The sequence below is a fragment of the Macrobrachium rosenbergii genome, chromosome 42 (assembly GCF_040412425.1).
Source record: "Macrobrachium rosenbergii isolate ZJJX-2024 chromosome 42, ASM4041242v1, whole genome shotgun sequence".
NCBI classification, from domain to species: domain Eukaryota; kingdom Metazoa; phylum Arthropoda; class Malacostraca; order Decapoda; family Palaemonidae; genus Macrobrachium; species Macrobrachium rosenbergii.
In genome coordinates, this window is record NC_089782.1 from 15,000,098 (window position 1) to 15,015,121 (window position 15,024).

At 43.8% G+C, this 15,024-nt stretch overlaps 1 pseudogene; it reads right to left on the reverse strand.

Annotated features, from left to right (window-relative positions):
* Positions 1-504: 504 nt before the first annotated feature.
* Positions 505-15,024, reverse strand: part of LOC136827741 (piggyBac transposable element-derived protein 3-like) — an 18,094-nt pseudogene continuing 3,574 nt past the window's right edge.

Here is a 15,024-nt window from a genome sequence, read left to right on the forward strand (position 1 = left end):
GTTTTATGGGAAATTTCAAAAACCCTCTTTAGTATGTGATAGTATATCAAAATACAAGATCAAATCATTCTTGTGCATTTTTGAAATCTTGCAAAACTTGGCAAATAATTGCATTCAATGAAGCATCCCGGCACGGATGCCTCGGTCGAGTCCGGCGGACGCGCTCATCCCAGCGGGACACTTTCGGACCATAACGGTAAACTTTTTCCAATAATACCACTCTTATATACTCACCTTACCAATTTCCATGATGAATTTATTGTGTTTGACATTAATATGACTTGCTACTGTGTTTATTATGAATTTTTTTCTGTTTTTTTCCTCTCTATTGATGTATAAAAGATACCCTGGGATAGTTGAATACTTTATTTACAAAATAAAAAAAAATATACAAGTAATACTGGTAGAAAATGTGTTAGTAATTATAATTTACAGCTTAGACTTACATAGGTTAGCATAAAAAAAGACAATAACAAACTTACAAGACTTCCACAACATACAAACTTACAAAAAATATACAATATTTACAAAGTTATGCCTTGTGGAAGAGTGCAAACAGTTCCTTGCATCAGTCAGACACAGTGCCACTTTACAGTCCTCACACACCCACCGGGACCTGTGGATGGGCTCCTGCAGGAACAAAACTTACAGGTCTGCCTAGCCTTGACATACAAAGGCATATGCAGTTTAGTGGCATCCTGATCGTTCTGCAACGTGCAGAGTCACAACAGGCGCTGGCCCTTCTTTGTGAAGGGACATCTCGCTGAGTAAGGGAAACCCTGGTGACTCTGGTGGGGTTGACCTTTGTAAGCCCTCAGTGCCAAGGCGATGGAGAGGCGAAGTCCTTGAGGGGGCATAGGGCTTGGACTGTAATGCCAAACAGTCCTCTTGTACAGAAGCCAGGCATTACATATTATGAGGTCCACAATGTATGCAAAGAGCCTCATATAGTACCTCTGCTTTGAAGGGGGTCTTGTAGAGGTGGGTCAGCATGTCACTTTTGTCGATGCCACCCATTCGGCTGTTGTACTTGGTGATGATATTTGGACAGGGTACACCAACCTTCTTCTTCTCCTCCCCTGTTATACCGTTGAATGTCAGCAACAGGCTCCACACCAACATCAGTAGACAGCACAGTCACAATGTTGTTGTCCTTCCACCTAGGCACAAGGATCCCTTCAGAAGAGACGAAATCAAGTGTGCCCCTGGCTACTGTCTTCTTAGACATATCCTTCACAGTCATCAGAGGTGGGAAGCCAACCCTATTTTCTCTTGCAGTGCCCACATACTGACACACTGATACTGGGACCTCAGGTACTCAGCCAAGGATAAACTTGTGAAGTAATTGTTGGCATACACTGCAGTGGTCTTGGGGGTTCTTGAGGGTCTTCACCAAGGCGACAACAAACTTGGAAGTGACTGGCATCTTCTCCTCCTCTTTCAGACAGTGTGGTGTGGTGACTTGAAAATGTGGACTCTCCTGGTACATGAGGATGTCATGTACAAATCCATCCACACTGGACCTGCAGAAGAGTTTGTAGCCCCACTTGTCTGGCTTCTTGGCTACATACTGGCGAAGGTTACCAGCTGTGGTCCCCTTGTATGCAACCATGACCTCGTCAATAGACTGTACAGGAGTTTCAGCAACCTTCAGGAACTCCCTGGTGACCTTGCTGAAAGATTGCACGAACCTTCAGGAACCTGTCCTTGACCCTGCTGCCAAGTCGTTGTCGCTGAAGTGGAGGTTAGACCGGATTGCCTTGGAAGCGGTTCCTGGACATGCAGTCAGCAATCTGTGGAACCCTAGTGTGGACAGCCCAGTAGTCAACTATACTGGGCAATGGAACGAGCCCCATGAAAATGATGGCACCCATGAACACCTTGAGTTCAGCCTCCGTGATGTTGAAGTTCCCCAACATCCTTCTGCCTGGAATACAGGTTTGTTTGATATACAATGTGTTCCACCAGTTCATTTGTGAAGAACTGGAGGAAGTACTCCATTGGTGCCTCAAATAACAAGGGCGTTCATGAACATAATCAGGCAGGGGCTGGTTACTGATGTCCTCTTTCTTCCACTGATGAGGCCGAGCTTTCTTTTGTTCCTGCTAGGGCGGATGGTACATCAGCAGCACTATCTACCACATCTGGCATAGGTGTGGCACTGCAACAGGGACAGGACGGCCACCTGAAATAAGAAAAGAGTCACATTAGTAATACAGACAATAAATCATGATTGTGTTGTGTGTGTGGACAATGAGTGTGTTATTGTGTGTGTATGTGTGTGCGTGTGTGTATGTGTGTGTGTGCATGTGTGTGTGCATGTGTGTGTGTATGTGTGTGTAGGCACTGTGTATAGTGAATAGAATGATATGTAATCCATCAACAATGAAAAGTTTCAAAAACACATGAAGTTATGTGTATCTGTATGAGTGTGTGCATGTGTATGAGTGTGTTGGTCTATGTATAATAACTAGAATGATATGTATAATAAATAGAATATGTAATCCATCAACAATGATATGTAAAACATCAACAATGAAAGTTATGTAAAATCTGTATGAAGTTATGCATCTGTATGAGTGTGTGCATGTGTATGTAGTGTGTTGGCACTGTGTAAAATGTGTGCAAAAATAAAGTGTGTTGGCACTGTGTAAAATAAATAGAATGATATGTATAAATGATATGTAATCCATCAACAATGAAAAAATACATGATGTTGTTATGATACTAACCTCGTGAAGTAGTAGGCTGAAGAAATTCCGCAGCCAGCTCGTCCTCATCAGGTTGGTATGTTGGGTCCTCACAGTCACTGTCTACCTCCACATCAACATCACTATCTTCGGCATCTTCTGGGGCTATCCATGCCGTCGCGACTTCCTCCCTGTGTTCCAAGGCAGCATTCCTTCGCCCATAAAACATATCACTCCTAATCTGCAAAAAGTAAAAGCAATTAGCTTCTGAAAAAATTTTTTGAGGCGTCCATTTTTGAAAAATTTTTTTTACCATTAAAGTCGGATTTATAAACCAACGCCATACTTTTACCGTTACAATTTTACCAGTATGATTTCATTGTCTTGATATATACTTATTACTGACTATGATTTCAAATACTAAATATTATCACATCACCTTGAAAACACTTCAGCATGAAGACACATCATTCAACAACAACCTGATGAAAAAACTGTGTACTTACCATGATTACAACGGGTGTGGGGATCCTTCGAACAATTTTAGCGTGACTGCACCCTATCACGTCATTCAAGAGACTGGTGGCGATTCAAAGCACACACGCCCACCCCCCATGGACAGTGCTGTCTTCTGATTGGTTGATTTGAAGAGTTGGGAGGTGTGACAATAAGGTACCAGATAGTCAATTTCATACATGCATAAGCTTGTTGGCCACGAGTTCCCAAAAGTAGCCAATTGGTCTGTAAGGGTTATTTTACGGCTAAGAACCAACTGTTACCTAGCAACGGGACCTACGGCTTATTGTGGATTTCTATCACCAGAAATAAATTCTAATCTTCATTGGTCGGTCGCAGAATCGAACGCTGGGCCAACAGCGTATAGCCGAGAGCCTCTACCTACCCTCCAATGAAGAACTAGAATTGATCAAGAAGAAGCAGGCCTGGATCTTAACGATAAGTGCAGAAAATGCGCTGACTGGCTAGAGCAGTGAACAGTAGATTACAGCTGGCAAGATTTATATCAGGCAGTGCAGTATGAGCTTTATAATGCATCACACTCCAACGAATGAACTCTCAAAGAAAAGTGAGAACTGTCACTCGTGGATATGAATGCCATATTTCGTCATATTTCTTTCAACTTTGTAAGACAAAGCTTATCGTGTTCTTCAGTCGCTTAGTTATAAGCATATCCTTTTATATTCCACTGAAAATCATTTAAACAGTTATCCATTATTAATTATAAGCATTAAGTAAGGAATATATGAAGGATGTAATATGTACGGAAGGCCAAAGAGAAACTGCAAAACAATGGGGTGCAGTTTATTAGGCTTTGCGCTGCAAATATGGTCGCTGGAGGTGCTCTCATACAACAAAAGGAGCCCCAGAAGTACACTTGGACATCTCTAGATGGCAGCCATAGAAGCCAAATAGAGCATATATCTATCAAAAGAAAAGAAAACCAGATGGCGGTGATCACTAACTTGCCATTGCTTACACTAAAGCTGAAATCAAGAGCTCAAAACATAAAAAGTGACGGAGTATCTAGATTTTATACAGTGAAACATTTTAGCAATGAACACCGATTGGCTTTGCTACTGAATGTGTGGGAGCATGAACAGTCTGCCAAAAGAGCTGGTTTAACATCAAGAATATGTCAGTCTGTAGAAAAGGAAAGAAGTACCGAGATAGGAGGCAGAAGTACGGTGATCTTGTGTAACAGATGAGAATAGTGATACAGTAAAGAATGGAAAAAAGTACATGTAGATAAATTTCAATGAGGAAATGGAGACTGCAAGATCAAGAAGAAAAAGAGACTATTTGGACAGACTGACGATGTTGCCAAAGCTGTGCATTCAGGAAATAGCTATGGTGTTAGGGTAGCCCACAGAATTACTAATGAAATATCCATGGGTGAAAACACAGACAAAACCGCCAAAAGAAGGTACTGGTCAGTATTAAGATAAAAGAAGAAACACAACGCGGGTGGGACGTTTTCGTGAGGTGGTGTGCCCGCAACTGCATAATACTATATTTGTGGAGTGAGTTTAGGAACCAGGAACCAGGAGGTCATGAATAAAAGATATGAGGAGGAGAATTAGATTATTCCTCCAGAACAATAATTCCAGTTTGCAAGAGGAATCATAATAAAACAACTTGAAGATGGAAAACACTAGGTTATAATGGAGTCAATGCATAGAGGATTTTAAGTCATACTTCATAAATGATGTACATTGTTTTGGAGAATATGGAATGAGGAAATAGTCTGATGATTTGGAAAAGGAAGTCATTGCTAAGGTAAAGATGGCCAGACTGAATACGGTAATTAAAGATGCACTGCGCTTACTTCAGCTATAATTAAAATATGCAGTATGCATAATTTAAATAGGCTGTGGTAAGAAATTGACAAAAAGACCTAGAGAGGGCCAAACTGGTTTTAGAAAAGGTTGGACTTGCACAGATCAGATATTTGTGCTGAGACCTACTATGAGACTGTGTATTGAATTTAAAAATCCCCATCTGATGGCTTTTTGTTGATTATGAGAAGGCATTTGACAGTGTTCATAGACCTGCAATATGAATATATATATATATATATAGTATATATATATATATATATATATATATATATATATATTATTATATATTGCTATATATATTATTACAAATATCCTGGGGATACTTACTTGACTCTGGGCAACAAGGATAATGCAGGGGAGTTCCTTTATTTATTACACATCTGACTCAATATTAGGACAATTGTAGACAAAGCAAGGGAAATCTATGGCTTAGGCCTTCATGTGAGAGAAAATTACGTAAACTCAAGGGTTCTCTTTAACTAATTATATTTACATAACAAACACAGATCAGAAGAATGACGAATTACTGGCAGGTAATAACAAGGGCCTGCTAAAATGATGAATCCTACACAGAATAAATATTCTACGCTGATGATATCTTCGTAACAGGAAACATCGCAGTGGAAAGGGGAACTGCACATGGATCGGCCGAGAGATTCCACAGTCGAGGCCTTTCTGTAAATATATGCAAGACGGTTACTTGCAATAATGATAAGACACACAAGGGAAACTGAGGAATGCGCAGATGGTGCCAGATAATTCAGTTCAGTACTAATGCATAATTACGTTAACACTGAATGTAACGCCACCACAGAGCCGTCAGCAGAGTCTCCCAGTGAACATGTCATTCGCTAAGTCTCCGGCTGAGCAAGTTTTCTATGGTGACTTCCCAGTTTCCGCCATACAATTAGTCACGCCTAACGTGCCAGGTCACGCAATTTGTCAGTTAAACTATATGTATTTGATCACTTATTATCAATTGTGTATCTTGTATTTCTTTATTCGCAGGCATCAAGATTATATCCACATTGGAATTCTGTCTGTCTTTATATTGTAAACTGTACTTGCTCGCTGTATATTATTGTTAATTATTATTGACTTCAGGTCACACACACAATCTCATTGTCTTCGCGGCTCGACACCAGTCTGCCGCTATATAAACTGCCTGGATCTGTAATAAAGTAGTAGTCACTTTTAGCTGCTCATTGCTTTTGCACCTCTTACAGTGGTGACCCCCCGGAGTAGTCCTGTAACCATTAGCAGACCCATACGGCGACTCAGTCTTGGCTCCAGGAACTTACTCATGCTCTTAGCGGACTAAATACGACGCTGTAATCAGCGTTTGGGCGTGCTGACTCTCGTCGACAAAAATCACCAGCGTCATTAACGGATGCACACGGCACGCGTCCGAAAGTGCGTTTGGACGCAAGTACTCCACCCAGTAAGAGGGGCAAAGAGCGAGCATGGACACGGACATCCCCTCCTCGCCCAATTGACCGCGAACCCATGGACTCGGAGGCCTACCTTCCTCCCATCTCACCAGCGCGCTTCTCCCCTGTGCCGAGGCTCTCACGCTCCCTTCACACCCATGCCGCGCCTGAACAATCCCTGGCCCGGCAGCACAGTCACAGGCCGCCCTGTCCAGCAAGTTGCGCCGTTCACCCAGAACCCAACAACGTGGCTGTACAGAGTCGAGGAGCCGCCAGGCAGCGGACCTAACCAACGAAATACTGCAGGCCGACACAGTGCGCCTTAACGGGGAGGTATATAGAAAAGTTCATCTCGCGGGTGTCGGTGCACACCCCCCTCACATACCGCGCGTGAAGAAGGCCCTCCTCAAGATGTGCTCCTACCGATCGCCGAGGGGGCGCCACGCCATCGACCTCGCCGTCAACCCGCTGCATGATCTCAATGTGGTAGATGCATGGAGCATCTACCACATTAAACGGCAACAAAAACAGCAAGAAATAAACTGTTGCAGGAGATCTACCTTCGCCAGCTCCTCCCAGAGGTCCGCACCCAGATTCCTCACCTCTACACCATGCCCCTCGATGTCCTCATCCAAACGGGGCGTAGCACAACAATTCCGTGAAGGCTACGCAGCGACTAACAGCGCCCACACTATTGGTCAGTCCGTCCAGCAGGGGAAGAAGACGAGCAGTGTGTCAACGCTGCCGCCAGGAGGCGACCACCACCCTACAACAAATGGGTTCCCGGCCTGTGCCACTACCAAAACGGTTTGGCAAAGACGCCTGGAACTCCTGCCACCTCTCTTGCCCGTTCTCAAAAACGGTGTGGCGGCGCCAACAGACAGACCCGCCATGGCAACCGAAAAACCCAGGGGCCCAAAAATCAGGGCTTCTACGTCCGCGACACTGTCTCTGGCAGGATGATGCTGGTCGACGAGGGGCCTTTTAGATCGATCTTCCAGCATCCAAGGAGGACCGCAAGCAGGAACCAGATCCGACCGCCTCCTGACGGCCGCCAATGGATCCCCATCCTCTCCTACGGCACCAGGCCCTGTCGCATCTCCATCCTTGGCGAATTATTCCTGGGACTTCGTCGTCAGCGGACGATCGACCCCACTCCTGCGTGCTGACTTCCTCGCACACTTCGGGCTGGCAGTCGACGCCAGGCGTCGCCCGACACCGACCACTGCCGTCCTCCACGTTAACAACAGGACCGAGGCACCCACCATCTGCTCCAGTCACCCCCACCAGTATGCACAGCTGCTAACGAAGTTTCCTGAAGTATTCAAGCCTGTGCTCTGCCAAGTTCCCGGGCCCCAGCCAAACCTGAGTCTACCATCACCTAACGACTAAGGGCCCCCACATGCAGTTCGGAGGCTTCCCCCACGGCGCCTTCAGGGAGGCAAAAACGCATTCGAGAGATGGAGCGAATGGGAATCTGCAAAAAGGCCTCCAGTCCGTGGACCTCCCCCTCCATGGTGCAGAAACTGACCGGCTCCTGGAGACCACTGCAGCGACTACAGGCATCTCAACATCGCAACAGAGCCCCACCACTACCCTTGCCAACATGCAGGACCTCACGGCCTAACTTTCACTTGAACCAAGATATTCACTAAATTAGACCTTCTAAAATCATATTTTCAGGTACCTGTCGCACCAGAGGATATACCAAAGATGCCATCATCACACCATTCGACGTCACGTGTTCGCCTTCTCACCTTCGAATTGAGGAACGCCGGGGAGACCTTCCAGCGCTCATGGACAGCATCCTCAGGGACCTGAAGTTCTGCTCGTCTGCTTTCGTTGATGACATCCTCATATTTTCCAAGGCTCACAGAACACCAAAAACACATCCGAGAAGTCCTGCCCAGCACCTCAGAGAACGGCCTGCCGAAAAGCGATTCGACAGTGCACTTCGGCGTCCAGAAAGCTGACTTCTGGGCCACGAGATATCCCGCAGGCGTCCGCCTGCATCACATCCAAGGTCGCAGCCGTCACCAGGTTCCCACCCCCACCTCCGCAAGGCGTCGCCCAGGAGTTCCTCGGGATGGGTGAATTTCTGAAGCAGGCCGGTTCATCCCGGGATGTTGCACACCACGGCCCTGACGGAAGTGCTCAAAGGCCAACCGGTCCCTGTCGGGGGACCCAGCCAGCAGCGGGCCTTCTCCTGACAAGGCCGCTCGCCCTGAAAGGCAACCATGGCACACCACGACAGAGCCCCACCCAGCTGACAACGGACGCCAGCAACGTTGCCTGTGGTGCTGTCCTGAGCAGGTCATCAACGGCCCCAGCCCATCGCCTTCTTCAGCAAAGTTCAACCCGCAGAGACCCGCTGCACCAGCCGACAGGGAACTCTGCTTGCGATGTACCGCAGTCGGCACTTCAAGTTCTTCCTGGAAGAGACACCCTTCACAATCTTCACGGACCACCAGCCATTGGTTCAGCCTTCACCCAAGCAGGGGGACGATGGTCTTCGAGGTAGCAACACCTCTCAGCCATCGCGAGATTCACCTGCTCCGTCAGGTACCTCCCCGCAAGAAAAATCCTGCAGCATTCGCCACTCGAGAATCGAGCTGAACGCAGGTGCAGCTCGGGGTAAACTACGAAGACCTCGCCAAGGAACATGCCGCAGATCCAGAAAACCCCAGCCTACCACACCGCTGTCACGTCCCTTAAGTAGAGGGACGTGCCTCACCCCCGGGCCCCAAGCCTCCTCTGCGACATCAGTACTGGTCAGCCCCCCTTGGTCGCAGCCTCCCCAGCCAGGTGTTGACATCATTCACGACCTCTCCCATCCCTCCGGCAGAACAATAGCCAAGCTGCTGTCAAAGAAGTTCGTCTGGCATGGGAGTGCAGAAAGATGCCACGTCCTGGGCAAAAACAGTGCCTGCAGTGCCAAAACCAGCAAGGTGGGATGTCACACACATCGAATAGGCGAGTTCCACTTGGCCCAGAGGCGTTTCGCCACATACATATTGACGCCGTCGGCCTCCCCATCAGGCGGGTCCAGATATCTCCTGACAGTGGTAGATCGGGTCTACATGGTGGCCCGAAGCCACACCAATGCAAGAAGCCACTGCCAGCGCGTGTGCCAATGCCCTGCTTTCCAATTGGGTCAGCCTGGCGTCCCGGTTTACATCACAAATCGAATATAGTCCGCCCTGGCTCAGCCTGCTGGGGACCACGATCACACCACCACGACGCCTAACCCGGTGGCCAACGGCCTGGTCGAAGGTTCCACAGGTCCCTGAAGGCGTCCCTCATGGCCCACTGCAATCCGAGAACTGGAAATATCAGCCTGAGGGTCCTCCACGCTTAAGAACTGCCCCTCAGAGCCGACGGCACCTTCTGCAGCTGAAAAGACCTCACGGCGAGTCCCCCGTAGGTCCCGGCGAACTTCCGTGACAGAAGATCGCCACAATCCGTCACTGCAGAGGCTCCGTGATGTCGCCGCAAGTTAAGCCCCTGCAAGAGCATGTACACCAACAGATCGACCACTTTCACACCGCCAGGGCTACCATCCACCACCCACGTCTTCATCGGGGATGACGCCCGTCCGCCCGCCACTGACCAGGCCCTACAGGGGCCCCTTCCGCATGCTGGAGCGGAACAACAAGGCGTTCCTGCTAGCACTTCCGGGAGGAACGAAGGGTTTCAATAGACCTGTTAAAGCCCGCCTCCTGGAGGAGGACACAGACGTCACTGCAGCGCACCCCCCTGCCCGGCCGCCCTTCGCCACAGCCAGGCCCATAAGCAGCGGCTCTTGGACTGTCCCAGGAAAAGTCTGCCCGCATCTGCAGCCACATCCGCATGCACAGGTGCTCCCCCATTGTCCTCACGCAGCCATGGCACCTTCAACGCCCCAGCAGATATGCGAACTGATCAGGCGATGCGTCTTGGTGGGAAGTATTTATAATGTCACCTACAGAGCGCACGTCAGCAGAGTCTCCAACGAAGCGTGTCATTCGCTGAGATCTCCGCTGAGCAAGTTTTCTATGTTGACTTCCACTCTTCGTCATACAATTAGTCACGCCTAACGTGCCAGGTCACGCATTTTTAATCATTTTAAACTATATATGTATTTGATCACCTGTCCCAATTGTGTATTTTGTATTTCTTTATTCGCAGGCATCAAGATTATATCCACATTGAATTCTGTCTGTCTTTATATTGTAAACTGTACTTGCTCGCTGTATATTATTGTTAATTATTATTGACCTCAGGTCACACAAATCTCATTGTCTTTATCAGGCCTTACGCCAGTCAAAAAACCTTAAACCGCTTGAATCTGTAATAAAGTAGTAGTCACTTTTTACCTGCTCGTTTCTTTTGCACCTCTTACATGAATGCTCCAGCACAAATTACAATGGAAAAATAAAAGAAACATTAGATGATGAAATAACAGGAATCGTGGAACTAAAAGGACCTTACTCTGGCACATTACCTCAGTCAAGGTGATGATGTTAAAGTTCACCTAGGGCGCTGTCGATGGAGGAGGGAATTATAATGCCACCATAATCAAATATACTGGCTGGTTTGAGTTCTGGGGTCAAAACACGTTCAGGAGAATGTTAGTAGGATAGCAAAGTCGGACATCTGTCCTCGGGCCATGTTCTGAGCACTCTCTCTCATTTCTGTTGCAGTGCCTATTTATAACCTTTGGGGATTACCCTGGGCATCTCTCCCAGGTGGCACAAAGGTCAGTCTTTGCTACGTTTTTCTGTAATGCTGACATGGCGGCCAAAACACATGGAAGGTTCAGAGAGGGGGCAACTTTCTTTTGGCTCCTCCTTGCCTTAAAGGTACAGCAGCTGGAATTAGGCCTAAAAGCAGTCACTTTGAACAGAGAGAGAGATTACTAGGGGCTTAACTCATTTTGGGGAATGAAAGAGTTTATGAAGGGAGAGTTGAAACTTCAGTTCTAGTAATTCTAATTTCAATTGACATTAATTTTTATTTCTTTCTCCGTTACCTTGCAAATGTAAAAACGGTGAGGTTACAAGAAAAGTTATTTTTTGTCATTTCTAATATGTATTTTCAAATATATATATATGTATATATATATATATATATATATATATATATATATATATATATATATATATATATATATTCGTATATATATATATATTATCATACAGTATATAAATATATATATATATATATATATATATATATTAAATATATTATATGATATATATATATATATATATATATATATATATATATATATATATATTATATATATATATATATATATATATATATATATATATATATATATATATATATATATATATACAATATATATATATATATATATATATATATATATATATATATATATATATATATATAGTTATGATTTTAAACCTGGTTTGTTCTGCTAGATCAATGGGGTATACTATATACAACTTACCTTAATTACCACAAAGATCTGGACTCTGGCCTTGAGGTCAGCAAAAATTATAAACAACAAAATTTGGCTGAAGCCTATCAAGAGGGGAGTGATTAGGTAAACTCTGGAGTTTAACTTAATGGATTGTATTTATAAAAGAAGAATGGTAGCATAATTCTGGTTTTAAGATAAAGAGCAAACAACTGGGAATTTGCTTAGGAAACACAATGTTTTGGATGCAGCAAAACTTAATTGAAAACAAGTTAGTGGGGACTACTGTACACAAGCTGATACACAGATCCACAGCTGACTAACTCTAATCTGTAATCGATACACTTATGATTTCTCAACAGAAACTAGCATTGTAATGAAGGAATCGTAACCTTGCATAGTAGATGCCTGGACTAAACTCGATTCCAATGACTCGAATATCATATGATTACATAACACTATAAATCGCTGCTTTTGCAAATTAAACAGCACAAAATATAAAGCAATACAGGTCTCATTGTAGGCACATACTCATGAATGAGAAGACAAATAGGGAAACGGACTGGGACATAAAACCCTTTAAATCCTGGGCACTTTACCTTGAGTTAGAGCTCAAGTTCTCTTCTTATAGGGGCCCCAGCGAGAGGGAGGGGGTGTGAATAATTCCACATTAAAAGTTACTTTGGTTACTGCCAGCCAGGTGTTAGAAATTAGGCAGTTTAATGGAGCAAGGGACAGCATCCATGCTATATGGCAGTGCCTGAGCAATTATTAAGACTGAACGTCTTCTCCAAAGACCCTTTATAACTTTTGGGAATTACATTTTCTTCCTCCCAGGTGGCGTTGGAATCATTCTGCCGACATGGCAATGCGGGTCCGCATGGCCGAGTTCCAAGATGGCAGAGTTCACCTTTTTCATTTCGCCAGCTGACCTGCCTTCTGACGATGATTAGCTCTGATCAGGTCCGCACTTGGAATTTAAGGAATTTCTGCAGTCCCACAAACAAAAGAAGATTACAGTGGTTTCCCAAGGCAGTTGTGAGAGGGGTTTATAGGCAAACTCTGTTTACAGCGAATCATACTAAAATAAAATGAATTAATTGCTTAGTCCTTATTTCATTTGACTTATTAACTGGAAGATGGCGTATGAGATATACCCTTGACTATTTATATATATATATATATATATATACAGTCCCTGGTTTACTGACAGTTCCAGCTACTGACGTTCCGAGGTTACGACGCCAAATATATTCATCAGAAATTATTTCCGCCATTATACGCATGTCTCCGGTTACGACGCTGGTCGTCGCCCATCCGACGGGAAGAAATATGGCCCCAAAACGGCAGAATAATCATAATTTGAAGGGTTTTTTATGTAAAACTCCAATAATAATGCAGTTTACATCGTTTTCAATGCACCCAGAGCATTAAAAGTAAGGTTTTCTTATGATTTTGACGATTTTCGACGATTTTCCGGCTTACGACGATTTTCGGTTACGACAAGAGCAAGAACGGAACTCCTGGCGTAAAACTGGGACCGCTAATATATATATATATATATATATATATATATATATATATATATATATATATATATATATATAATGTGTGTGTGTGGTGTGTGTGTGTATACACATACACACACATTTCTTTGTGAGTTGCTGTTTGGAAGCTTTCTCCACCTGGTCTTGGTCATAAAATTGTCCTCTGGACAATTGTTTGTCTCTCAGATCTTCTTTAAAACATCCATCCACCTTCTCTTCAGTCTTCCTCTCGCTCTCCCTCCCGGCACCTCCATCTGCATCACTCTCCTCCCTACATGTCTCATCCCTTCTCATCACATGCCCATACCACTGCAGTCCTGGGCCTTCTTTGATAGTTCTACGACTTTATAGTCCCCTTTTTCCTTCATTCTTTATCCTGTCCATTTTTGTGACTCCACACATCGTCTAAACATTTTCATCTCTACTGCATTCAATTTCTTCTCTTGTGCTCTCTTTATTGGCCATGCTTCAGCTCCATATATCAATGCGGGTCTCACTATCGTCTTATACACTCTTCCTTTAACCTTTATGTCGATTCTGTGGTCACACAAGACACCTGACGTCTTTCTCCATTGTGTCCATCCAGCATGCACTCTGTTTGTTATTTCTACTTCAAATTTCCAACAACAGCTACAGTTGAACCAAGATACCTAAACTTTTCTACTCTGTTTAACCTTGTCCCTTCCATACTAATCTTGGAGTCTTGATCTCCATTGAACCTTAAGTATTCAGTCTTCTTGTAGCTGATCTTTAATCCTCCGTACCTTCCTCCATTGCTCTAACTTTGACTCTGCTACCCCTCTCGGTGCTGCATATCCCGATATATATATATATATATATATATATATATATATATATATATATATATATATATATATATATATATATATATATATATATATATATATATATATATAATATATATATATATATATACATATATATAATATATATATATATATATATATGTATATATATATATATATATATATATTGTCACACAAGTATACATACATTCATACATATATACAAGTATACATGTGTATGAATACACACATGGCTGAGCTTGAGCACCTAACCTCTTATCACATGATGGACGATTTCTATTCGGGTTAAGCAGAAAAAGATATCTTAAACCAAATTCTTGGGAGACTTACACAGCTGAGTAAAGCAATGGGGCGTTTTAGACCAAAATTGGCTGGTTGACAGCTCTGTCAACTCCACTCATCTTACTGTTCCCATTCTCTTCTCAGATTGGGCTGAAAAGAAGGTTATTGGTGACACAAGTTAATGACTATGGGTTAAGTATATATGATAAATATACAGGACAATCACTCACTAGTCAACCTATCACACGATAATATAAGAGGTTCTTTTCCTTAGCGAGTTACTAGACACCTGTGTCAATATGGAAGCAAGCTCTTACCCTCTCTCTCTGTAGTATATATATATATATATATATATATATATATATATATATATATATATATATATATATATATATATATATATATAATATATATATACTGTAAAGATGTCAGACGTCTCTTCATTTTTGCAGCAGTCACGCAG